This window comes from Rhincodon typus, chromosome 25, assembly GCF_021869965.1.
Source record: "Rhincodon typus isolate 14 chromosome 25, sRhiTyp1.1, whole genome shotgun sequence".
Taxonomy (NCBI): Eukaryota; Metazoa; Chordata; class Chondrichthyes; order Orectolobiformes; family Rhincodontidae; genus Rhincodon; species Rhincodon typus.
The window spans coordinates 12,368,691-12,395,282 of record NC_063356.1 but is presented as its reverse complement, the minus strand read 5'-3'; the positions used below and the strand labels follow the sequence as shown (position 1 = coordinate 12,395,282).

Below are 26,592 nucleotides of genomic sequence, written 5' to 3'. Positions count from 1 at the left end.
TACTTTTGTAGCTTTGTTTGTCTTTGTGGTTTCTTGCCTGCAATTTAATATACCTTCAGTCCAACCACATGTAAGGTGGGGCTCCTCAGGGAGACATGATGGCTGCGACTCTGGCTGACTTGTGCGTTGTGAAAGTTTTGTGACTTCTGCAAAATAGCTACATTGTTTTGATCTTAGGCAGTCTATACTTAACAATAGATTGGGCAATGTGGCAATTGGTGATGCAGAATGTTGGTAGCTCTTGTGTAGGATGAGGCCAGAAGAAGGATTAGCTCGTTGTTGGGTTAGCATAAAGAAAAATGCAATACACTAGCATTTTCCCTGCAGCAATAAACACGTTCTCTATCTCAATGTATTGAGAATCAGAAACATGAAACACTCAATATATTATCCTCCTTCTAATTAATCCATTAGTTCACCATATATTGAGATACAATCAGTTAACCTCAAGCCCCTTGTTTACAATTAAGGTCAGCTGGACACACTGTTCAGAGGGATCACTGGCTGACATTAATCAGCTTTATGAGTTTATGCTTCCATTGCTGTTTACTTGAATTAGAACAATTTTGACAGCAGGAGATTAAATTCAAAATCATTCATTCTGAAATGGGATTGTACAACGTTAGTTAGAAGAGAGAGTGGCCTGTCTTTGAGCTGGCTGATTTATCTGCCTTATTTGTTGCAAGGCACAGGACAAATTGTTTAACACGATCACAATTTACACGTCACTTTTTTTTTGTATAGAGCCTTCCTACCCATGTTTTCCTCCAATCTGTCTGGAAGGCAGCGATTCATGTTGAAAGAGGGTTCTGCAAATATTTGTAATGCTCTGGAACTTCGCTGACAGTTCCCCTCTTCAGGTGTAAGGCAAGCATTAACATTAGCTCAGTTGGTATCTCAATCACCTTTGAGTCACAAAATTGTGGATTAAAGCCACTCAATTTCAGATGAAGCAGATGACTAAAAACAAGGAGCCAACTTCTAGAAAAAAAACGAACAAGTTAAGACAGTGTTCGACCTAAGCCACACCCTCAAATTCCGACAGCCCAATCGCAAAGTCTACAATCTGTGGTAATGTGGGGAGTGTTTCCCTGGAGAAGAGACGGCCAAGTGGAAATTTGTTTGAAGTTTTCAAAATTGTGAGTCATAAGACTTTAATAGGTATTTATATGACATAAAGCCTTTAGGGTAACTTAGCTATTTGCAGCTAAGTGCAAGGGAATGAGACTGAGAAAGAGCAATAGCTAGTGGAGATTTAAAGAAAATGATTCTCGGGTGTATGAGAGGTATCTAGGGGCATAGGTGGGTAACTTACCAAATGCAAGAACATATATCTGAGGATATGATCTTGGGGGTTTCTGCAGCAGGTGAGCTGAGAAAAGGATGAAATCTGTGGGTGTTACAGAGCTACTGCGTACAACTACTGTTGAAGTGCTGTAATTTCAAACAAGTTAATGCAGTAAGAATATCCAGGAATTGGAGCGCATCTTATTTCTCATTTGCAATCTGTCCCTTGGCAGCAACATACCAAGGCACAGTGTTAAGCTTGCATGAAGACACCCAGCTCTAACTTACCACCAGCCCTCTTCTCCACAATATTCTGTTATTAATTCACAAGATGAGGAAATCACTGGCTAGGCTGTATTTATTGCCTATCCATTTATTGCCAGAGGGCATTTAAGACTCAACCATATTGCTGTGGGTCTGGAGACCAGAGCAGCTCAGGATGGCAGTTACCTTCCCTAAAGGACATAAGTGAATCAGATGGGCTTTTCCAATAATGGACTCATGGTCATCATTATACCCTTAATTCCAGATTTTTAAAATTGAATTCAAATTCCACCATCTGCCGTGACAGGATTCGAACTTGGGTCCCCAGAACATTATCTGTGTCTCAGGATTAACAGTCCAGCGATAATACCAGACTGCTTATCCGACATCCAGCACTGAGTGGTCAGACAGTTCTTCCATTTGGAAGACTAAGTACATTGTTTTCAGTCTCCATTTCAAAATCCATTGCCAAGCTGCTGACTCTATTCAGTTCCTTTGCAACACACCCTGATTAAACCACCATGTTTGTGATCTTTGGTGCTACATTAGATCTTGAGATAAGCTTCCAACCTCACATGTCTGCCTTTGCTGAGATTGTCCATTTCTACCTCTATAACATCCTCAGACTTGGACTTGTTGGGCCGAAGGGCCTGTTTCCATACCGTACGGATATGATGATGATGATAATGATGATGTCACACCTCACCTACTGCTGAAACCCTCATTCATGCCTTTGTTACCCTTTAGACTCAACTATTCCAGGACAGTCCTAGCTGGTCTCCCAAATTCTATCTTATGTAAGCGTAATAGTATTCAGAACATTGCTGCTTTGTCTTAACTTTTAACCAGTGCCATTCACCTTTTACCCCTATGCTTGCTGACTTAGATTTCCTCACAATCAAGCAACATCTTGATTGTAAAATTCTCATCCTTGCTTATCATTCCTGTATTTAATTTCTTTTACTATCTAGTTAATCATATTGTTAAGTTTGTTAAAGTCTTCATTTAAAGTTAAGAGAAACATATATCGTTATTTATTGTCCGAGCACATACATATAAGGAGCAGCTGTGACACTGTGTATACGGGATGAGGGAAGGCCTGAGGAAATCAATAAGCACTCTCTACAAATGAGAAGATATGTGTTTTGGTTTCAATCTTACCAGCTAGCTTGGAATCCATCAACAATTTCTGCATGTTTCCTGGGGATTGCTTCCCTCAGCTTGCCATTAGCCTTTCTTCCTTCCTGCTCTTCATCTCCCATCCTGCACCAAATTTGGGTGCTTCTGCCTACTTGGTCTTCTTAGGTTCAAACACAATTATCATTCTTTTGACAGCTGTAGCTGACTTTACTGTGCTCAATTAATCTTGTGCTCAAGATTAGCTGGTCTTGCACTCGCTTATTGACTGCTCAGAATAGTCATTAAAAACAATTAGTGTATCACCTCTCTACTCCATGCTCCCTGCTGAAATGCAAGGTGTCTAACTACATATTAGTTCTGATGGCAAGCTCTGCAATATATTCAGACTGAAAACAAGGACAAAACTTGGTACTGAAAAGACAAGAAGAAGTAGAGACAAAGGGGAGGTGATGGCTTAGTGGTATTATCACTAGATTACCAACCCAGGTAATGTTCTGAGGACCTGGGTTCAAATCCTACCTTGGTAGAATTTTAGTGGCTCAGTGGTTAGCACTGCTGCCTCACAGCACCAGGGACCCAAGTTCAGTTCCACCCTGGGTGGTCCATGTGAAACTTGTACATTCTCCCTGTGTCCGCATGGGTTTCTTCTGGGTGCTCCAGTTTCCTCCCACAGTCCAAAGACGTGCACGTTAGGTGGATTGGCCGTGGTTAGGACAGGGGGGTGGGTCTGGGTGGATCAAGGAGCTGGAGTTGTCAGAATCCCACTCTGACTTTCATGTTGGGAATTTGCGGCATTTAGTTTCTATCCAGTGACTGGGAATATAGGGGCGTGTATATCAATGAGGTGATATTAAGTAATTATGAAGGTGATAATGAATGCTAATCCCCCTTAATAAACCTCTCACTGCTCACTAGTGAAAATCTCATATTGACACCTGGAATGTAGTTGGAAAATGTGACTTTTTGCTCCGAATATTGAGAAAAGCCTCTCTTGATTTCTCATGCAATTCTCCCAGCTTTCCCACCATCGCCCACATCACTCAGAGTATGTGAAGAATCCATCCTTATTGCAGATAAAAGATGCAATTAGTTCAAAGCAGTTTGGGGATAATTTTTCTGATGAAGGGTCCAGGCCTGAAACGTCAGCCTTTCTGCTCCTATGATGCTGCTTGGCCTGCTGTGTTCATCCAGCCCTGCACCTTGTTGTCTCGGATTCTCCGGCATCTGCAGTTCCTATTATCTCTGGGGATAATTATGATTGTCTTCACAGTTGCATGGTGTTGGAAATTTCAAAAAGTGATGGAAGGTAGATGGAATGTGGGTAACTGGAATGGCTGCTCTGGCTCTGAGAATTAGTGTGTAGAGTGGACAGGAATAAGTACATTCTTGCGAAGTCTTTGGGGATAAAAATGAGCTGAGACTGCACATGGGTTGAACTATAGCCTATTTATAATTGGTTCTTTTGAGGTGAGGTGCTGGTGATGTTTGAGAACTGGGAGCATTTAATTCTAGCTTTGGAGAATTTTCACATATAGGAATGAAATGATATCACATTATTTTTCTACGTCGAATTTTATTAACCCTCTTATGACCATAGTCTCAGTATGTTTAAAATCGCAGAAGCACTCATGCTGATGTTAACACAATTTTAAATAAGAAGAATATTTCAAAGTTATTTTAAACTACTGATGTTTCTGACCATTTGCCAACTGAAGCAGTTTATTTGCAGGCAGAAGAGAAATGTAGGAAAATATCTTAAAAGCCCTCTGTCAGGCTTATAGAAAATGCATTTAAGGACTTCTACTTTTATCGGCAGATGGATTTTGGGGATTCTTTGTGACATCACTGTGTCAGTAGATGGCACCCTGGAACTAATCTGTGATCTTGAGACTTACAAGACATGATACAACAAGGTCGAATTCTTTCAAATAAAAGGAGTCATATTGAACTCGCAACGTTAACTTCTTCAAAACAGATATATCAGGTTCCCGGCCTTAAATATTTCTCTCTCCACAGTTTGTTGTCAGACCTGCTGAACTTCTCCAGTGTTCTCTCTTTTTATTTCAGATTTCCAGCAAAAGCAGGATATCGCTTTTAGATTTTTTCAAAAATAGGGGGATCAAGAGTCTGGGGTTGCACGTTCTCTTTTCTGTTCCATGATGATTGGTTGGTAGCAGCAAGAGGTGCATACTGGGTAAGGAACACCTCTTAAAGTGGGATATCATTTTTGTATAATGTTGGTAAACTTCCTTAATTTGAAGACACTATCATGAGAACCAAAACATCTAAATCTATGTTATGAAGTGGACCAAGAAATTAAAATCTGTTTGCATTACAGACTTTCTATGATCTTATTCTCCCCTAAGATTGGTTTAGCTCAGTTGGCTGGATGACTGATTTGTGATGTAGAGTGATGCCAACAGCATAGTTTCAATTCCTACATTGGCTAAGTTTACCATGAAGGATTCTCCTTCTCAACCTCTCCCCTTGCCTGAGGCATGGAGACTCTCAGCTTAAATAACAACCAGATGTCTCTCCTCTCTCTCTCTAATTAGGGAGCTGCCCTGTAGTCTGGTAGGTCTATGATGACTTTACCTTTTATCACTAAGATTGATAACTGTCAAATCACTTTTGGTTCTGGTAACATTATTTTCCCAAAATGATCTTGTTTTAATAGTGTCCATGCTTGTAACAATTTCAGATAGAAGTGAAATATTGGAGTGAACTATTTGTATTCAAGATGTTAACTAGTTCTTTAAGCATTGGCTTGAGATGAAAATGGGCCAATGGGACAGAAAGAAATTCACTGAACTGGAGCATCATTTTGCTCCACAAATTCATATTAAGCCATCAAGGAGTTCAAAAGAACAATCATATTGAACTTGAAATGTTAACTCTCTCTACAGATGCTGCCAGACCTGCTGAGTTGGATGTAGATAAGGGACCAGGCATTCTGAAGGCCACATAATTGTTTCTGCAGCTTGGATGGGAGTTGAGCAGCAGAATTCCTGATGTAACAGATTCTGAGGGAAGTTGAAGATTCCACTGGGCAATTCCTGATGCTTGGAACACAGCGAAGGTATATATTTAAATCAGAGAGCCCAGAGGACTCCGCTTCAGTTGTGTAAATAGTTTCTCAAGAAGGGTAAGATTCTTAAAATCCCACTCTAACTCATGAGTAACTATTCAACTAATGTCCCCAACTTATCTCACATCCATGCCAAGTAGACCCATTCCACTTTCTGGACCTTCATTGAGCAACACTTTGCAGGACCCAGCCCCCACTCCCCAGGACCTGACACCCATTGCTGCGAGACCTGCCAAATTCCCTTCCATACCAGAGACCTCCCCTCCTTGGCCACACTCCATATCTCCTGCCCACCATGACTGATCCTAAATACTCCATCACTTACCTTGCTACCTTGCACCCTACCCATTGGCATCTTATTCCCCTACCCACTTTGCACCCTACTTGTCTGGCACTCCATTCCCTAACCACCACCTTGCACCCTATTCACCTGGCACCTCACCCCCTAACCACCTTGCATCTTACCCACATGGCACCCTAACTTCACACTGACCTTACGTCCTTATTCTCTCTCAGGGGATATCAAAGTGCCTGTCTGCGATGTTGGACCTTTAAATTGCAGACAGCGGTAATTGATTGCTGTGAAATAGGTGGAAGGCAGCGGGGGGAGCTTGTTTTCCCTTGAAAGTACCTGTTAGAACAAACGTATGGCTCTGCATTTCTGAAAGATTGGAATCTCCTATCAGAAATGCTGAGCTCTTTTGATTTGAATAAAAAAGTGGAGTGGCAATCTGCCTGTGATAGCAACTCCTTGTAAAATAAGCTGTTTCTTCTGGCTGCTGAGTCTAAAACCAGTGACAGAATCTCAGGGTGAGGGATAAGTTGTTTAAAACTGAGATGAGGAACAATTTCTTCAATCAGACGGTGGTGCATCAGTAGAATTCCGCACCCCAGAGAGCTCTCGAAGGTCAATCATTGAGCTGGTTCAAAACAGAAATTAATTGTCTCCTGAAGAATAATGATATTTATGGGAGGTTTTATTTTCCCTGGGGCATTGGAGGCTGAGGGGTGACCTTGTAGAGATCTATATAATCGTGAGGGGCATGGATAGGGTGAATAGCCAAGGTCTTTTTTCCAGGAAAGGGGAATCTAAAACTAGAGGGCATAGGTTTAAGGTGAGTGTGGAAAGATATAAAAGGGATCTAAGGGGCAACTTTTTCACAGAGGGTGGTGCATGTATGGAATGAGTTGACAGAGGAAATGGTGGAGACTGGTACAATTATAACATCTAAAAGGCATCTAGCCTGGTACATGAATAGGAAGGGTTTGGAAGGATATGGGCCAAATACTGACAAATGAGACTAGATTAATTTAGGATATCTGATCAGCATGGATGAGTTGAACCTAAGGGTCTGTTTCCGTGCTGTATGACTTTATATTTAGGACAGTGGCACTGAGATAGATGGTCAGCCATGAAGTAATTGAATGGTGGAGCAGGTTTGAAGGACTGAATGGCCTACTCCTGTTTCAATGTTCCTAGGTCTGATTTGAGTCAAAATGAGTTGTAAAAGAAGAATTTTTGGTAATTGGCATAGACAGTCTGGAGCATTTCCAGAGCTTTGAAGAGGTTTTCCATAGCTATCCAGGGGCTCTTGGTCTGAATATACAACTCCAGGATGAAAGCCACATCATTTTGTTTCAGTTCAGACAATTTTACCTCCTGTTAGAATGATTGATTGGCGACAAGAATTGTGTCAATAAAGCCAATTACTACCAATTCTAATTACACCATGTAAGAACCGCACACTGTTCTAAGATGTGTCAGCCTTGGCTCAGTTTTGCACTCGTACTGCTGATTCAGAAGAATGTTGCATTCAGCTCCTCCTTCTGGAAATAGGCTGGCGTCAGTGTGTCAGGGAGTGCTGCACTGTTGGCGCTACCTTCTTTCGTATAAGACTTTAAAATGTGTTCAGTTTGTCTCTTCACCTAGATGCAAATGATTGCACGGCATTATGATTTGAGAAAGACCTTGGAGTTGTTCTGATGTCTTGGACATCCCTCAAACAGCAACACTGATCACTTACTTCAGCGTCATCTGTGGGAATTTGCTGTGCAGAAGCTGACTGTCATGGCTACCTACATAACATCAACAACGATACGTCAAAAGTATTCTGCATAAGGTAACATTTCTGAAAGTTTTATAACTGTATTAACGTTCCCCCAGTCTGGTGATATCATGCAGTCTTTGGTAGGGAAAAGAGGAGTCTTCAGATCCTCATGAAGACATGTTATCATTGTCTCCTGATAATGTCCGTTATTGTTGTGCCCAACTAGCCAGTGTAACTTGTATTTCTTGTTATTATGCAATAAACTAAATCTGTTAAGATGAGTGCTTCTTCTCATTAAGACTCACTGATTGTCAATCTTTTGCCAATGCTGTCCAAATAAGCCATTAGATTTGGGTATAGAAAGGGGAATTGGGGTTATAGTACCCTACTGCCTGCCCTTCTTTCACAATTAGTTACCTCTGTGCTTGGGTATCCACTGAGAGGCAGCATGTGTTGCCCACTGGTGCAGTGGATGGCTTTAGAGACTGGTGGGCACTGCAGAGGCTGGGTGCTTTATGACTCCAGAAAGCAATGATTTGGTTTGATTTTCGTAAGTTTCCATTCCAGTTCTAGGGGCTTGGTAACATGATTAAGATTTTATAGAGTCATAGAATCATACAGCACGGAAACACACCCTTCGGTCCAACCAGTCCATGCTGACCGTAATCCCAAACTAAACTAGTCCCACCTGCCGGTTCTTGGCTCATATCCCTCCAAACATTTCTTATTCATGTACTTATCCAAATGTCTTTTAAATGTTGTAACTGTACCTCCATCCAACACTTCCTCTGAAAGTTCATTCCACACATGAACCACTTTCTGAGTAAAATAATTGCCCCCATGTCTTTTTTTTAAAATCTTTCTTCTCTAACCTTAAAAATATACCCCCTAGTCATGAAATTCCCACCCTAGGGAAAAGACCTTTGCTAATCACCTTTTCTATACCCCTCATGATTTTATAAACCTCTTTAAGGTCTACTCTAAACCTTCTCTGCTCCAGTGAAAAATGTCCCAGCCTATCCTTATAACTCAAACTTCCATTCCCTGCAGCATCCCGGTAAATCTTTCCTGAAACCGCTCCAGTTTAATAATATCCTTCCTTTAACAGGGAAGAGTAGAAAGGAGGATTGTAAACAAAAAATAAAGTTTTAAAATGAGAAAAAGTGGAAAGGTGGATTAGTGACAGCAATCCTGTCCACTCCTCGGGCATTAGCTGGTATACAATGGCTTTGTTGCACATACAACAAATACAATGGTTGTAAAGCAATTTGGGCCAATCTCATGATTGTCAAGGTCCGTGTACCAACATCACATGAATTGTAAGAAGGTGGCTCATCACCACTATCTCAAGGATAAGTAGGGATGGGCAATAAATACTGGACTAACCAGTGACGCCCACCCTCCATGAAAGGAAAAAACTGAAAAATTAAAGGCAAATCCTGTATTTCTGAAGATGGAAAGTTTCTCAGCTGGAGAAATTTCTGGGCATTTGCAAATTTAAGTGAAGAAAAAAATACTCTGCAGGAATTTATAAGTTATCCAGTAAAGGTTCAATGCACAACAATATAAATGGATAGAAACATCTAGTTTTGCCGTTTTCTGGGGTTTCTACTTGAAGTCACAGCAGGAAGCATGAAAAACCTCAGTGGCTTCTCTTTAACGACTGATGCACAGTGTTGGGTCTTATTGATTAATACCCTGCTGCTTATTTCGATTGTCTACCTTTCAATGATGCAGAGGAGGGCTGTGAACTGAAAAATGAGTCTATTTACTTCTTATTAGTTTTAACTGTTGGCTTTGGGAAAATGGAATATAAACTGGATTGCTGCAATTACCGGGTGAAAAAGGCCACACGGTGGTAAAATGAAAATGTATCTATGTAATTAGCTTCATTACGACATAAACATTTCAGTGCAGTATGGCATTTTTTTTTAGAAAGCCTGTGGAACACCAAGCTGGTTAGAAATTTCATACTGGAGAATCTGAGAAACATTTGGATCATTCATTGTAATTACTTTGTCAGCAATAGAAAGAAGCTTTTGCTTTACAAGGAGAGACTGAGGAATTTTAACAGGGAAACTAATGGAAATCCATATCAAGCAGGGAGCAAAACCAAGATCCCTCCTGATCCAAATATTGTAAATCCCTTAAATTCTAAATGAAACCAGAAAATGCTGGAAATGCTCAGCAGGCCAGTTTGTGCAGTAAGAAGAGAGATACAGAGTTAATGATTCAGTTTGATGTGGTTCCATGGATCCTCTGAATTTCCTGAAGAGAGAATGAAGTTAAAATTAACTCCACACTTTCTGCTGCAGTATGTTTCTGCTCTGTAACATCGTACATCTTTATACTCGCCTGGGCTCATCTGTGGCTGAAACCCTAGCTCTTTCCTTTGTTACATTTAAACCTGATTCTTCTGATGCACTTGTCTCCTAAATTCTACCCTCAGTAAACCTGAGGTCATCCGAAACTCTGCTGCCCGCCTCCCAAAGTGCAACATGTCCCCTTTCTCAATCATCTCTGTGTCCACGGACTGGCTAGCAGTCAAACAATCCTTTGATTTCAAAATTCTCATCCTTGTTTAAATAGCCCTCCCTCTCTGATCTCGTCTATGCTACCAACCCTCTGAGACAGCTGTCCTCAAATTCTGGCCTCTTGTATAAATTTAGTTTTCATCACTTCTTATTTGATGATTGTGCCACTAGTCACTGAGGAATGCCTTCCCTATTAGCCATTCCATTGTTAACATTTTCCTTTCAGAATTAAAAATGTGCTCTTTGACCCAATTTGATCACATGGCCTATTATCTCCTGACGTGACTTGGTGTCATGCTTCATGTTATAACGCTCCTGGGACATGCCTTGGTACAGTTCATGAAGTTAGAGGCGCTATATAAATATACATTTTTGTTGTTGCTTGTTACAAAGATACTATGTTTTGTAAACGTATGGGTATGTTAAGGACATCACATAGCTTGAGCATCCGGCAGCTTTCACACCTAAACCAAAGTGCTTCTCACAGTGATAATCAAAAGTGCTCGAGTCCCGACACCTGATTAGGTAGGTGAAAAAACACCAGAAACATCATTGAAATGGTTATTAGACAATTTTCACACCAAGATAGAAAATAGGGCCTAAATTTAACACATTCTAAGATGGCAGTGCCACACAGAACTGAATATGTTGACAATTTTGTGGTTCACTTAAAGGCTAAATTTCCTATGAATTGCCTTTGGAGCAGAAGGATAAGATAGCATTCTCAAGCAATGGGGAGCGGCTGCCTGTCTAAGGAGGATGTTGCCTGGATGTACAATAAAACAGCCTGCACCACAGAACAAAAAGAGATTTTATTCTCCGCTAACAGCTTCTCTCTTTCTCCCACTCTGCCTGCAGCCTTCCGGTATTTCCCCAGCCCTCCTGTCATTCCCAGGCAACGAGGAGGCAGGCCCCTTGAATGAGCTTCACACCCATTCCAGTTACAGGAACCCCCTCCTCTTTACCTCCACAACTTCTCGCCAACCACCACGTCTGCAGGTCTCCTCCTCCTCTCTCACTCTTGGTGCAGGCCTCCCCACACCCTACTCCCCCGGCCCTCCCCTGACTCCCCAACCTGCGCACTCCCGTTCCCAGCCTGTGCCCCACTCTAACTGGGACCCCATCCTCCATCTTCACTTCCCGTTCATGAATACATCACCATGGCCAACGCATGGACTGCTCTGTCCTGTCAAATGGTGTCACTGAATATATCTATATTGGCATCCTTAAGGCTTCAGGCCCTCTTTTGTGCCAGCTCCTTACAGCCATCAACTCCCTGATATTTCAAAACCCTGATTTTCTGAAGAAGGTCTAGGCCCGAAACGTCAGCCTTCCTGCTCCTCTGATGCTGCTTGGCCTGCTGTGTTCATCCAGCTCTACACCTTGTTATTTCAAAACCCTATCTGCCTCCTCTTTTAGTGACCTACTGTCCATAACACTCTGAGGGAGAGATTTCCAGACTTTCACTACCCTCCAAAAGATGAAATTCCTTTGCTTTTTGGTTTTGAAGAGTGTCCTCTTGTCTTGTAACTATGTGCCCCAAGTTCAAAATCTACCCTATTAAGAAACTTGTATGTTTCAATAAGATCACCTCTCATTCTTCAAAGCTCTAAAGAATAAAGCTGTCCATGCTAAGTCAACACTTCCATCCCAGGAATTTTAGTGATGGCACAGTGGCTCAGTGGTTAGCACTGGTACCTCACATTGCCAGGGGCCCCGGTCTAATTCTGGCCTTGGGTGACCGTCTGCATGGAGTTTGCATGTTCTTCCCATGTCTGTGTGGGTTTCCTCTGGGTGCTCTGATTTCTTCTCACAGTCCAGAGATGTGCAGGTTAGATGGATTGGCCAAGCTAAGTTGCCCTGTAGTGTCCAGGGACATGAAGTCTAGGTGGGTTAGCCATGATAAACATGGGGATAGGGTGTGGGGCTGGGTCTGGTTGGGATGCTTGTTGGAGGTTCAGTGGAGACCTGATGTGCTGAATGGACTTCTTTCCGCACTATAGTGATTCTATGATTCTTTTGAATCACCTCCAATGTTGCTTACTCAAATATGGGAGCCAAAACTGTACACAATGCTCCAGGTGTGGCCGCACCAACATCCTGTACCGTTGTAACAACTCTTCCTTATTGTAAAACTCCAACCCCCTTGCAAGAAAGGCCAAAATCCCATTTGTCTTTTTAATTACCTGCTGCACTTGCAGGCCGATGTTTTGTGTTTCATGCACAAGAACAATCAGATCCCTATGAGCTACACTTTTTTGGGCTTGTGCACCATTTAAATAATGGTCTGCCTATTGATTCTTCCTGCTAAAGTGCATGATACCACACACTACAATAAACTCTATCTACCACATTTTTGCTCATTCACCCAATCTATCTATATTCTCTTACACATTCCTTGTGTTGTCATCATAATGTGCCCTCCCACCTATGTTTGTATTGCCAACAAATTTGGATACATTACACCGTTCCCCCTCTTCCAAGTCATTAATATAGATGATATAAAAATTGATGCCCCAGGACTGATTCTTGTGATATTCCACTAGTTCCATATTTCCACCTGAAAAGACCTATTAATCCTGATTCTCTGTCTGCTGTGTTAACTAATCCTCAATCCATGCCAATACATTGCCACAATACAGGTACATAATTCTTTGATGTTTGCATCAGATGTACACAGGGTGGTTAAGAAGGCATTTAACACGCATGCTTTCATTGCTCAGACCTTTGTGTATTGGAGTTGGGAAGTCATGTTGAGGCTGTACAGGAAGTTGGTGAGGACCCTTCTAGAATACAGCATCCCGTTCTGGTCGCCCTGTTATAGGAAGGATATTATTAAGCTGGAGAGGTTTCAGAAAAGATTTCCCAGGATGTTGCAGGGACTGGAGGGTTTGAGTTGTAAGGAGAAGCTGGATAGGCTGGGTCTTTTTTCACTGGAGCGTAGGAGCTTGAGGGGTGACCTGATAGAAGTTTATAAAATAATGAGACGTACAGATAGAGTTGATGGCAGTTGTCTTTTCTCTAAGATGGGGGATTTCAAGACTGGGGACATCATTTTTAAGGTGAGAGAAGAAGATTTAAAAAAGACATGAGGGGCAACTTAATTACGCAGACCATGGTTCATTTGTGGAATGAACAACAGGGGAAGTGGTGGATATGGCTGCAGTTACAATGTTTAAAAGACATTTGGATAAATACATGAATAAGAAATGTTTGGAGGGATATGGGCCAAGTGCAGGCAGGTGGGACTAGTTTAGTTTGGGATTATGTTCGGCATGAAGGGTCTGTTTCCGAACTGTATGACTCTATGACTCCAATACTGTGAGTTCCTATCTTCTACAATATACTTTAACTTGGCCTTAGACTTGAATGTGCTCTTATACCTTAAAGCAGGAAATACTAAGAATTGCATGCAGGTTCTTCAGCACCTGTAAAAGACAGTTTAACAGCTGTGGTACTTTTATTTCCCCCATTTCATCAGTTCTACCAAAGCTTTAATGACCAGATGATAGAAATGGGAGTCTGCTGGAAAAATTTCAGTAAACATTGGGCCAATCTTTTCTTCTGTGCTAGACTGCCTCTCAGGAATCAGCGTCTAAATTTGCCTCTACAGCCACAAAAGACAACATTTAATAAAAAAAAGTGACATATGCTATATATACATACCATTATCTCCCAAGATAATTGTGTTATTTGTCTATAGACACCATAGGTTTAACACACAGAAATTAAGCCAATGGTAAATACCCATTATGATTTTTTTCGCTTACCAAGAGAATGGAACACTGACACTAATTCCTCTCTGCTGCTCCTCCCAGTGACTGGCAAGATAATTAATTAATACATGCCAAGCATTTATACTTAAAACATTAGTCTTCTCGTTTCTTTATACAGAGGCTGACTGACCTCCTCTGCATTTCTATCATTTTCTTTTTAGATGTTAAACATTTGCAGTTTGTCCCTTTTTACTTATACTCTTATGCCAATCTTTTCAAATAATTCATGTCCTTACTTATTGTTATCACAGATTTTGCCTGTTCCAAATACAATCAATTGTTGGAGATTCTCTACCTCTGGCTTATTAACCAGACAGTCACACTCACAAGTGGATGAAGCCTTGCTTTCATAAACGCATGGACAGTCATTTACTCGTCAGTTCAGATTAGCAATGCAGTTCGCATGAAGAGTGTATTCAGGGGAGGTTTCCTCACATTTTGCTCAATTTGCTTATTTTGCTTCCTGTATTATATTTTCCAGTATTTCTCCACTAACTGAGAGTGCCAAGTTATGACATACTTCCAGAATTTTCCAACACCTTTTGTGCCCCATTGATTGTGGTTGGGGTTGGGTTGGATTGTAGGTAGAGAGGAGTGGAGGAGCTTTTATGGAAAAAAACAAATTTTCAGACTTGAGCATTGGCACTCTTGATGCCAGTGACTGGGAGGAGCAACAGAGAATAATTAGGGGTGGTATTCCATTCTCCAATATGAGTATTCATTACCTTGCTAAACAATGGAAATCATAATGGGTATTTACCATTGGCTTAATTTCTGTGTGTTGAACCTATGGTAAAATTACAAACTTTGCTGAAAAGAGAGAAATGTTGCTTTTTTGTTATACGCACCAGGACAATGTACCGTTTTCTAAAGAGGTGGAGTTTCCAAATCAATAGGTTTACACAGAAATTGAAGCAACCATTGGACTGAGAAAGCCATTAACTTACGGAATGTAATTTACTTAAAACACATAATCAACATATCAATTTATTTATTTTCTGGTAGTAGTGTACCAGTAACTGTTCAAATGCAATCAGCAAATGTGAAAATTGCACCCATGATTTTTAAGAGATCTGAATGGACAAAATTGTAGACTAATATTGGCAAGAAATGGTCAAGTTTCTTTTGCTCTCTGCTGGTAAAATAAGAGAGGAATCAGCTGAATAATAGAGAATTTGAAACTCACGTTGCTTTGTTCCGTGCAAAGTTAAAGCCCTATGGCATTATTTTTATTATAACAATATAAACAAGATTGGCTGAATTTCAAATGAGCATAACAATTCATACAAGAGGAGAAAAAGGATGGTGACTGGTGGGCAAGTTGACTCAGATTGGCAAAGGCACTGCCATGGAGGAAACAATGAGGAAGTATAGGCTCCACATACTTCAGATAATTTACAAAAGATGTTAGGCTTGAAAATATTCCTTTTCTTTCCAGACAACAGAACCCCATAAGAATAAGTCACTTCTAGTAAGTGCAAATAAGCCTTGTTACAAGCTTGACTGATTATTTTGTATTGATTATTAACGTAGCTTTTATGTAACATTCAGGGTTTGTCAGCAAGTGTTTTCCAATTGTGGAATTTCATCTAACGGTAGACATTTCGCTTTGTCTGAGCAACCTGATACAGTTTGGTAAGATCAAAGGAAAATGCAAACTCAAAATTACTGTAAATAATATGAAATTATGACAGAAATCTGAAATAAAAACAGAAAGTGCTAGAAATACTTAATAGATCAGGTAGCATCAGGTCAGGTCTGAATTAAAAAGGGGTCCACAACATTGATCATTCTATGGATTTCCAGGTCAGGAAGACAATGGGAGATTATTCAGTCACATCATACGAAATTAGGTTCACTTCTGCTGTTATTCAATATTGTCTTTTATAGCAGAATGAAACTGCATTGCAGTAGTTGCTTCTGCTGGGATTTTATGAACCATATGTAATACATTGTGAACAATTTATTGCATGCTTGACCTTTACTAATAATCTACTCATTGCAGTTACGCATTGGGTCTCATTTATCATGTATAATCCATAGCTTGGGGCTCAAAACCCATGTTATATTTGAAAGACTACACTTAAAGGAATCTCTGATTTTGGGTCTTCTGAAGAATAGTCTTATTAAATTCAATAACTTACTGTATCTCTTTCCGCACTTGCCAGACCTGCAAAATATTTTCAGCATCTCAGGTTTTTAATAGCACAAAATCAGTCTCCATATATTTTTTTCTCTCTATTCATTTGTGGGATGTGGGCGTCACTGGCCAGTCAGCATTTATTGCCTGTCCCTAGTTGCCCCTTGAGAAGGTGGTGGTGAGCTGCCTTCTTGAACTGCTGCAGTGCACCTGCTGTAGGTTGACCCACAATGCTATTAGGGAGGGAATTCCAGGATTTTGACCCAGCGACAGTGAAGGAACAATGATATATTTCCAAGTCAGGATGGTGAGTGGCTTGGAGGGGAACTTGGAGGTGGTGGTGTTTCCATATGTCTGATGCCCTTTTCCTTCTAGATGGAAGTGGTCGTGGGTTTGGAAGGTGCTGTCTGAGGATCTTTGGGGAATTTCTGCAGTGCATCTTGCAGATAGTACACACTGCTGCTACTGAGCGTCTGTGATGGAGGGAGTGAATGCTTGTAGATATAGTGCCAATCATGTGGGCTGCTTTGTCGTGGATGGTGTCAAGCTTCTTGAGTGTTGTTGGGGCTGCATTCATTCAGGCAAGTGGGGAGTATTCCATCACACTCCTGACTTGTGCCTTGGTGATGGTGGACAGGCTTTGAGGAGTCAGGAGGTGAGTTACTCATCACAGTATTCCTAGCTTCTGGCCTGCTCTTGTAGCCACTATGTTTATGTGGTGAGTCCAGTAGAGTCTCTGGCCAATGATAACCCCAGGATGTTGATAGTGGGGATTCAGTGATGGTAACACCATTGAATGTCAAGGGGCAGTGGTTAGATTGTCTCTTATTGGTGATGGTCATAGCCTGGCATTTGTGTGGCGCGAATGTCACTTGCCACTTGTCAGCCCAAACCTGGATATTGTCCAGATCTTGTTGCATGTGAACATGGACTGCTTCACTATCTGAGGAGTCACGAATGGTGCTGAACATTGTGCAATCATCCGCGAACATCCCCACCTCTGACCTTATGATGGAGGGAAGGTCATTGATGAAGCAGCTGAAGATGGTTGGGCCTGGGACACTACCCTGAGGAACTCCTGCAGAGATGTCCTGGAGCTGAGATGATTGACCTCCCACAACCACAACCATCTTCCTCAGTGTCAGGTATGACTTCACCCACCGGAGCGTTTGCCCCGATACCCATTGATTCCAGTTTTGCTTGGGCTCCTTGATTCCACACTCAGTCGAATGCAGCCTTGATGTCAAGGGCTGTTACTCTCAAATCACCTCTGGAATTCAGCTCTTTTGACCATGTTTGAACCAAGGCCGTAGTGAGACCAGGAGTTGAGTGGCCCTGACGGAACCCAAACTGGGCATCACTGAGCAGGTGATTTCTGAGCAGGTGCTGCTTGATAGCACTATCCATGACACCTTCCATCACTTTATTGATGATTGAGAGTAGACAGATGGGGCGGTAATTGGCCGGGTTGGATTTGTTCTGCTTTTTGTGTACAGGACATACTTGGGCAATTTTCCACATTGTCGGGTAGAAACAGTGTTGTAACTGTACTGGAACAGCTTGGCTAGAGGAGCAGCAAGTTCTGGAGCACAAGTCTTCAGTAGTATTGCTGGAATGTTGTCAGGACCTGTAGCCTTTACAGTATCCAGTGTCTCGACTGTTTCTTGATATTATGTGGAGTGAATCGAATTGGCTGAAGGCTGGTATCTGTAATGCTGGGGACCACTGGAGGAAGCTGAGATGGATCATCCATTCGGCACCTCTGGCTGAAGATTGCTGTGAATACTTCAGCCTTATCTTTTGCACTGATGTGCTGGGATCTTCCATCACTGAGGATGGGGATATTTGTGGAGCCTCCTCCTCCAGTGAGTTGTTTAATTGTTCACCACCATTTACAAATAGATGTGACAGGACTGCAGAGCTTAGATCTGATCTGTTGGTTGTGGGATCGCTTAGCTCTGTCTATCACTTGCTGCTTTCGCTGTTTGGCATGCGAGTAGTCTGTTTGGTGGCTTCACCAGGTTGATACCTCATCTTCAAGTATGCCTGGTGCTGCTCCTGGCATGCCCTCCTGCACTCTCCATTGAACCAGAGTTGATCCCCTGGCTTGATGGTAATGGTTGAGTGGGGGATATGGCGGGCCATGAGGTTACAGATTGTATTGGAGTACAATTCTGCTGCTGTTGATGGCCCACAGCGCCTCATGGATGCCCAGTCTTGAGTTGTTAGATCTGTTCAAAGTCTGTCCCATTTAGCACAGACATAGTGCCACACAACACGATGGAGGTTGTTCTCAATGTGAAGGCGGGACTTTGTCTCTACAAGGACTGTGCGATGGTCACTCTTACCGATACTATCATGGACAGATGCAACTGCAGCTGGCAGATTGGTAAGGATGAGGTCAAGTATGTTTTTCCGTCTTGTTGGTTCCCTCAGCACCTGCTGCAGACCCAGTCTAGCAGCTGTGTCCTTTAGGACCCGACCAGGTCGATCAGTAATACTGCTGCTGAGCCACTCTTGGTGGTGGACATTGAAATCCCCCGCCCACAGCACATTTTGTGCCCTTGCCATCCTTAGTGCTTCCTCTAAGTGTTGTTCAACATTGAGGAGTACGGATTCTTCAGCTGAGGGAGAACGGTATGTGGTAATCAGCAGGAGGTTCCCTTGCCCATGTTTAACCTGAAGCCATGAGACTTCATGGGGTCCGGAGTCAATGTTGAAGACTCCCAGAGCACCACCCTTCCGACTGTATACCACTGTGCCGCCCCCCTCTGCTGGGCCTGGCTTGCCCATATTGCTTAACTAGTGTGTGAGACAGCTCTCCCAATTTTGGCACTAACCCCCAGATATTAGTGAGGAGGACTTTGCATGGCTATTTCTGCTGTTGTCTTTTCCTGTGCCTAGGTCGATGCCAGGTGATCCATCCAGTTTCATTTCTTTGAGTCTTTGTAGCAGTTGGTACAACTGAGTGGCTTGCTAGGCCACTTCAGAGGGCAGTTCAGAGTCAACCACACTGCTGTGGATCTGGAGTCACATGTAGGCCAAACCAGGTGAGGGTGGCAGATTTCCTCCCCTGAAGGGCATTAGTGAACCCGATGGGTTTTTCCCGACAATCGGCAATGATTTCATGGTAATTCCAGACTTTTATTTTTTAATCTATTGAATTCAAATTCCACCATCTTTCACGGTGGGATTCGAACATGGGTCCCCAGAACATTAGCAGGGTTTCTGGATTCATAGTCTAGCGATAATACCACTAGGCCATCACCTACCCCATCGCCTAAGAAGTTATTAGATTCTTAATAATTAATTAGTCGAGTGTTATTCTGCTTAAGATTTAGTTGACAGTTGAATTTCATCCATGCTTTTTCACAGTTTTCCACACCAGTCAGTTTGAATTGGCTTACCATGAGTGCCATCTGCTGGTCATTGACGATATATGTTGGAAGGGATTGAATCTGAGCTTTCTTTCACTAAGTCAGATTTCCCATTGGGTTTCCTGGAAGGATTCTTGCCAAGGGCCCTCAAGGGTTTTCTTGCCACATCTTACCATATTCGCGTCATTAACTACTGACCCTGTGGCATCTGTCACATTCGATTCTGGCAACATCTCACCACGTGCTGTTCCTGGGACACCACACCACTCTGCGGATATCCCAGAATTTATTGCATTCCTGTGCCACGTTCAAAAGGCTCCCAAACAAGAACTGTCACTCTGGAACTCCCCTTCACAGTTTCTGACATTTGCCCCAGATAAGGAGTAATTGGCACCCTGCTTTGTGGGCAGGGATCTGAAGACCCTGGTGGACAGAGTGGTGCAGAGGGAGGATTTCCTCCTTCCCCAGGATCAGTCAAAGGGGGCACGACACCAGACCATGTCATCCTGTTGCTACCTTGGTCAGTACAGTCTCAGCTGTCTGGAGGAATGCCCAGGAGTGTAGGAAGAAGGTCAATGACCTTACACATGCCACCAGTATAAGTGCCACCATCTTCCCTTCGATATCTCACAGTCACTCTATATCTGTTGCTGAATCCACCTCCCTCCAAGGCTCATGCTGTATCACTCTCACGGTCGCATGCAACATCATCCCTCGCTTGGTCTCACCAACCACAATCTCTGACACCACTAATCCTGCATACTTTCAGTACTGCCTGCTCACTTGCTCAGGACGCCTTGCCATCTGCACCAGAGGTAACCATTGCGCTGCCCCATTTCCATCTCCTCTAACACTTCCCCTCTCATTCCAGGAGGAAAATAACCCACAACAGGGTTAAAGAGTCAAAACTGGTGGTGACTGAATTAAGTAAGCACAATACCAAGGCGTGGGTTACTAGAAGAGGGGAAATGAGGGATAACTCCATTACAACTAAACAATAGCTTCATTTATATAATTTCCTTATACATTCCAAGGCACTTCACAGGAGTGAAGGCAACAGCCTAGTGGTATTTTGCTGGACTCTTAATCCAGAGAGCCAGGTAATGTTCTGAAGACCTGGATTCAAATCCTGCCACAGCAAATGGTGGGATTCAAATTCATTAAAAATCTGGAATTAAGAATCTAATGACGACTGTTGTCATGGTGAGGAAAACAAAATACACTTTTTTCAGGAGGGTAACTGCCACCCTTACCTGGTCTGTCTTACACGTGACTCTACAGGCATAACTATGTGGTTGATTCTTAACTGCCCTCCGAACAAATAGGGCTGGGCAATAAATTCTAGCTTAGCTAGAAACACCCTCATTGTGTGAATGAATAAACAAAAACAAAATTTATCACCAGAAGGTAATGTTAGGACAGGTGATCAAAAGGTTAGCCACAGACTTTGGTTTTAAGCAGTGTTCAAAAGGAGTGGAAGAGGTAAAGAGGCTGAGAGAAGGGAATTCCAGAGTTCAGCAATCAGATGAATGTATGGGTATCAATGGCTGTTATAAAGGATATGGAAGATGGGGCAGCACAGTGGTGTTGTAACTGAAATGAATAAGAAGAGACCATCATTGTTATAGTCACACAGATTATGACTTGTGACTTTGCCAAGGGTTCCTTTGTTCTGGAACATCAACTCCCTCCACCACCGATGCTCAGTAGCAGCAGTGTGTACTATCTACAGATGCACTGCAGAAATTCACCAAAGATCCTCAGACAGCACCTTCCAAACCCACGGCCACAGAAGGACAAGGGCATCAGACATATGGAAACACCACCACCTCCAAGTTCCCCTCCAAGCCACTCACCATCCTGACTTGGAAGTAAATTGCCGTTCCTTCACTGTCGCTGGGTCAAGCTACAGCAGGAGGACAGCAGTGGTTTAAGAAGGCAGCTCACCACCACCTTCTCAAGGGCAACTAGGGACGGGCAAGAAATGCTGGCTCAGCCAGCGACACCCACATCCCACAAATGAATGGAAAGAAAACTGAAGTGGAATCTTAATTGGAGAGATTTGATATAGTAACACAGTCCAGTATCTGAGGGAGGAGAGGGAGTTTAGAGCTCTGGTACTTTGGAAGGGTCTGATCCTTTGGACAGGTGGGAGAAGACAGTAAATTTTAAATAAACAAGAAGAAGGAACAATGGCTTATGTTTGTAAAGTGTCTTTAACCTAATTAAACATCCCAAGGCAATTCATGGGGGCATTATGGAACAAAGCACGACACTGAATTGTGAGAGGAGATATTGGGTTGGAGAATCTTGGTCAAAGAGATGAACATTAAGGTGTGTCATTTAAGAGGAAAGTGGTGCAGATGGGTATAAGGAGTTACAACAGAGATTGGTGCCACAGCAACTGAAGTCACAGCAAGACTCTCCATAAGTGCTGTGGGGCCTGTGCAAATCTCACTCTACAGAGTGCCATCCCCCCTCTCCTGGAGCAAATCCCACAATGTGCCAACACCCTGCTTCACCCCACCTCCCCTGTGGCGCTGTGTGAAGTTTCTTTGCATTAATGACACCTTGCTACCCTCAAAATAAAACAGAAATGAAACGAAAGGTCTCACAGTCTCACTCTCCACTGTTCAAAGGTTACTCCCATCCTGAGTTCTGGTTTATCCCAGGTGCTTACAGCCCTAGTGCAGGGCCCTCCCGCAAAGTACAAGGTCCTTGAGAGTTCCCCTGATTTGCCCTAATCTAGGGGCAGTTCTAGTCACTATGACCATCAGTGGAGCCATTAAAATTGAGGTTGTGCAAAATTCTAGGAGTGCAGATATCTCTGAAGACTGTGGGGCTAATCACAGTGATAGGGATTTGCAGGGCTGAGGAATGATTTAAAAATCAAGATTGAGAATTTTAAGGCAGTTGCTTGATTGGGAGCCAATGTAGGTCAGTCAGTGCGTGGATGATAGGGGAACGAGATTTGCTGTGAGTTAAGATCCAGCCAGCAGAGCCTGGGATGACATCAAAGTTACAGAAAATAACTTGTGATGATTCTGAGATTATCGAACAAATCCAACCAGAGAGGCATTGGTCACACCTGCTAAAGCCCCAAACAAAGGGCACACTTCAAGAATGTTGGTGGATATTTAGAAAGAGAAGCTGCCTTGTGTTTTGCTGCCTTACCTGATGTGAATTGATTTGATTTTTGATTTGATTTATTGTAGTCACATGTACCTAAGTACAGTGAAAACTTTGTTTTGTGCGCAGTACAGGCAGATCACAGCAAACAAGGACACAGATCACAGGGTGCTTAGACAGAGTGAGGCATACAGGTTACACTGCACTGAAGGTGCGAGAAGCAAGATCAACATTAACAAAATCAACATAGTTTGAAGTTAGAGAGGTCCGTTCAGCAGTCTAATAATGGTGGGGAAGAAGCTGTTCTTGAACCTGTTTGAGCGTATGTTCAAGCTGCTGTATCTTCTGCCTGACAGAAGAGGTTGTAGGAGAGCGTTATGAGGGTGGGAGGGGTCTTTGATGATGTTGGCCGCTTTTCCGCGGCAGCGAGCTATGTAAATGGAGTCCATGGATGGTAGGTTGGCTTCCGTGATGGTCTGGGCTGTGCACGCCACCTTCTGTAGTTTCTTACAGTCCTAGGCAGAGCGGTTGCCATTCCAGGCCGTTATGCACTGGACAGTATGCTTTCAATAGTGCATCTGTAAAAGCTGGTGAGAGTCCTTATGGACATGCTGAATTTCCTAAGCCATCTAAGGAATAAGAGATATCGTTGTGCCTTCTTGACCAGCGCATCTACGTGGGAAGTCCAGGACAGGTTGTCAGTTCTCGTCACTCCTAGGAACTTGACTTACTCAATTCTCTTCACCTCCACTCTCTTGATGTAGATGGGGACGTGTTCTTCTCCTTTCTTTCTGAAATCAATGATCAATTCTTTCGTTTTGTCGACATTGAGAGGTTGTTATTATTGCACCACAACACCGAGCCCCCTATCTCCTTTGGATTCTGACTCATCTGTCCCACCTTGGTGGAGTTGTCAGCAAACTTGTAGATGGCATTTGTTTGGAATTTGGTTACGCCGTTGAGGGTGTACAGGAAGTACAGTAGGGGACTGAGAATGCATCCTTGTTGGGCAATCCAGTGTCGAGGGTTATCATAGAGGAGGCGCAGTTGTCTATCTTCACTGATTGCGGTCTATGGGTCAGGAAGCTGAGGATCCATATTGCAGAGGGTGGAGCTGAGACCTAGGCCTAGGAGTTTTGAGATCAATATGGAGGGGATAATGGTGTTGAAGGTGGAGCTGTACTCAATAAGTAGGTGTTTGATGTAGGTGTCTTTGCTGTGCAGATGTTCCAGGGATGAGTGCAGGGCTAGGGAAGTGGCATCCGCTGTAGACCTGTTACATCAGTAGGCAAATAGCAGGGAATCGAGGCAGGCTGGGACGCTCAACTTGATGTGGGCCCTGACTAGCCTCTCGAAGCACTTCATGATTGCACTGAAGAGCAAGAAATTCTGATGTAACATATCATGGGGTCAGGGCGGTGGCATCATAGGTCCCCTCCTTTCCTTTCATCCAGGAGCATTAAGCAAAAAAGATGGTCTTAAGAAGAATATGCTCCAAATGATTTAATAGGGACAACACCCTTGCATTTTTTTAAAAAATCAATATTTAATAAAAATAAAGCAAAAACCCTGAAAATGATGATATTGTGATGCTGAACATTTGAAATCTGGTAAAGGACAAATCTTCTCGAGGAGCCAGTGTGGCAATGTCTGAGAGGGGGTTTAGGGCAGTACATCTGTGGTTTCTCAAGGAGCTGAAGGAGCTTACAAGATGAACAAGCATCAACATCCAGCTTCCCTTTCAGAATTGAAGAATCTTTCTGACTCATAAAATGTCCCCACATATTTTGATACCTTTTTGAGAATCGACTGTTTCGATATAGACTGGATGTTTGAAAGAATTCCAAATTATATTACTGGTGCCAAAATTATAATATTGGACATTCCTGTGCTGACCCTGTCTGTTTAGTCTCTTCATTACTTTGGAAGAAGAGAGTAATGATTATACTTTTGGATTAAGTATAAGCTACTAATTCACCATAAATAATTTTTCAATCTTGAGTAATTGTTATTACTTTTGTACCTGTGACTTTCATGGTATGCCCTATTCAAAGGCAATAAACATATTTATGAGTCTGCTGCTCAAATCCTCTTCCATGGTTTTGTTACCTCCAGATTTGACTATTCTATTGCTGTTGTGGTTGGTATCCCATCATCTTTTTTTTGCTTCATTCATGAGATGAGGGTGTCACTGGCTAGGCAGCATTTATTGCCCATCCCGAATTGCCCAGAGGGCAGTTAGGAATCAACCACATTGCTATGGTCTGGATGCACATGCAGGCTAGACCAGGTAAGGATGGCAGTTTCCTTCCCTAAAGGACATTAGTGAACCAGTCGGATTTTTCCAACAATGGATTCACGGTCATCATTAGACTCTTAATTCCAGATATTTATTGAATTCAAATTCCACCATCTGCTGTGGAGAGATTTGAACCCAGGTCCCCAGATCATTATCTGGATTAAGAGTCCAGCGATAATACCATTAGGCCATTGCCTCTCCTGTCTATAAACTGACATTATCCAAAACTCTGCTGCACATATTTCAAATTGAGCAAAATCACATTCACCCAGGTAAAAGACAGTGGGTGGTGGTGGAAGGTTGCTTTTCAGATGGGGGGTGGTCTGTGACCATCGGTGTGCCACAAGGATCGGTGCTGGGTCCACTGCTTTCCGAAGGTTACCTCAACGTACAACGGGACATTGATCAGATGGGCCAATGGGCTAAGGAGTGGCGGATGGAGTTTAATTTGTATAAATGTGAGGTGCTGCATTTTGGAAAGGCAAATCGGGGCAGGACTTGTACACTTATTGGTAAGGTCCTGGGGAGTGCTGCTGAACAAAGAGACCTTGGTCATAGTTCCTTGAAAGTGGAGTTGCAGGTAGAAAGGATAGTGAAGAAGGCATTTGGTATGCTTGCCTTTATTGGTCAGTGCATTGAGTATAGGAATTGGGAGATCATGTTATGGATGTACAGGACATTGCTTAGGCCTGTTTTGGAATACTGCATGCAATTCTGGTCTCCCTGCTATTGCAAGAATATTGTGAAACTTGAAAAGGGTCAGAAACGATTTACAAGGATGTTGCCAGTGTAGGAGGGTCTGAGCTACAGGGAGAGGCTGAATAGGCTGGAGCTATTTTCCCTGGAGAGTCAGAGGCTCAGGGGTGACCATAGAGGGGTTTATAAAATCATGAGGGGCATAGATAGGGTGAACACCCAAGGTCTTTTCCCCAGGGTAGAGAAGTGCAAAACGAGAGGGCATAAGTTTAATCTGAGAGGTGCAAAATTTAAAAGGGACCTAAAGGGCAATGTTTTCACGCAGAGGGTGGAGTGTGTATGGAAATGAGCTGCCAGAGGAAGTGGTGGAGGATGGTACAATTACACCATTTAAAAGGCATCTAGATGAATATATGAACAGGAAGAAATTAGAGGGATATGGGCCAAATGCTGGCAAATGGGAGTAGATTAATTTAGGATATCTGGTCAGCATAGACAAATTGGACTGAAGAGTCTGTTTCCATGCTATACAAATCTATGACTCTATGTGTTCACCACTCTCAATTGGTTCCTGAATCACCAATACCTCAAGTCTAAAATTCACCTGTTCAAATCTATCCTTGACCTCACTCCTTTCTATATGTAACCTCCTGCAGCCCTACAACCCACTCAGAAATCTGGTTTTCAGGCCTCTCAGACAGTCTTCATTTCTTTTGCTCCACATTTGGTGGTCATGCCTTCAGGCGTCTTCGCTCTAACACTGATTCAGAGATAGTAGGAACTGCCGATGCTGGAGAATCTGAGATAACAAGGT

At 42.7% G+C, this 26,592-nt stretch overlaps 1 protein-coding gene across 1 annotated transcript in view; it reads left to right on the top strand.

Annotated features, from left to right (window-relative positions):
- The first annotated feature begins 1,035 nt into the window (after positions 1 to 1,035).
- Positions 1,036 to 26,592, top strand: part of LOC109913611 (fibroblast growth factor receptor substrate 2-like) — a 123,643-nt gene continuing 98,086 nt past the window's right edge. The window contains exons 1-4 of the mRNA XM_048611912.1: positions 1,036 to 1,139; positions 4,759 to 4,885; positions 5,598 to 5,770; positions 7,710 to 7,899. The gene's annotated coding sequence lies outside the window, so the exon portion shown is untranslated. The remainder of the gene's footprint in view (positions 1,140 to 4,758; positions 4,886 to 5,597; positions 5,771 to 7,709; positions 7,900 to 26,592) is intronic.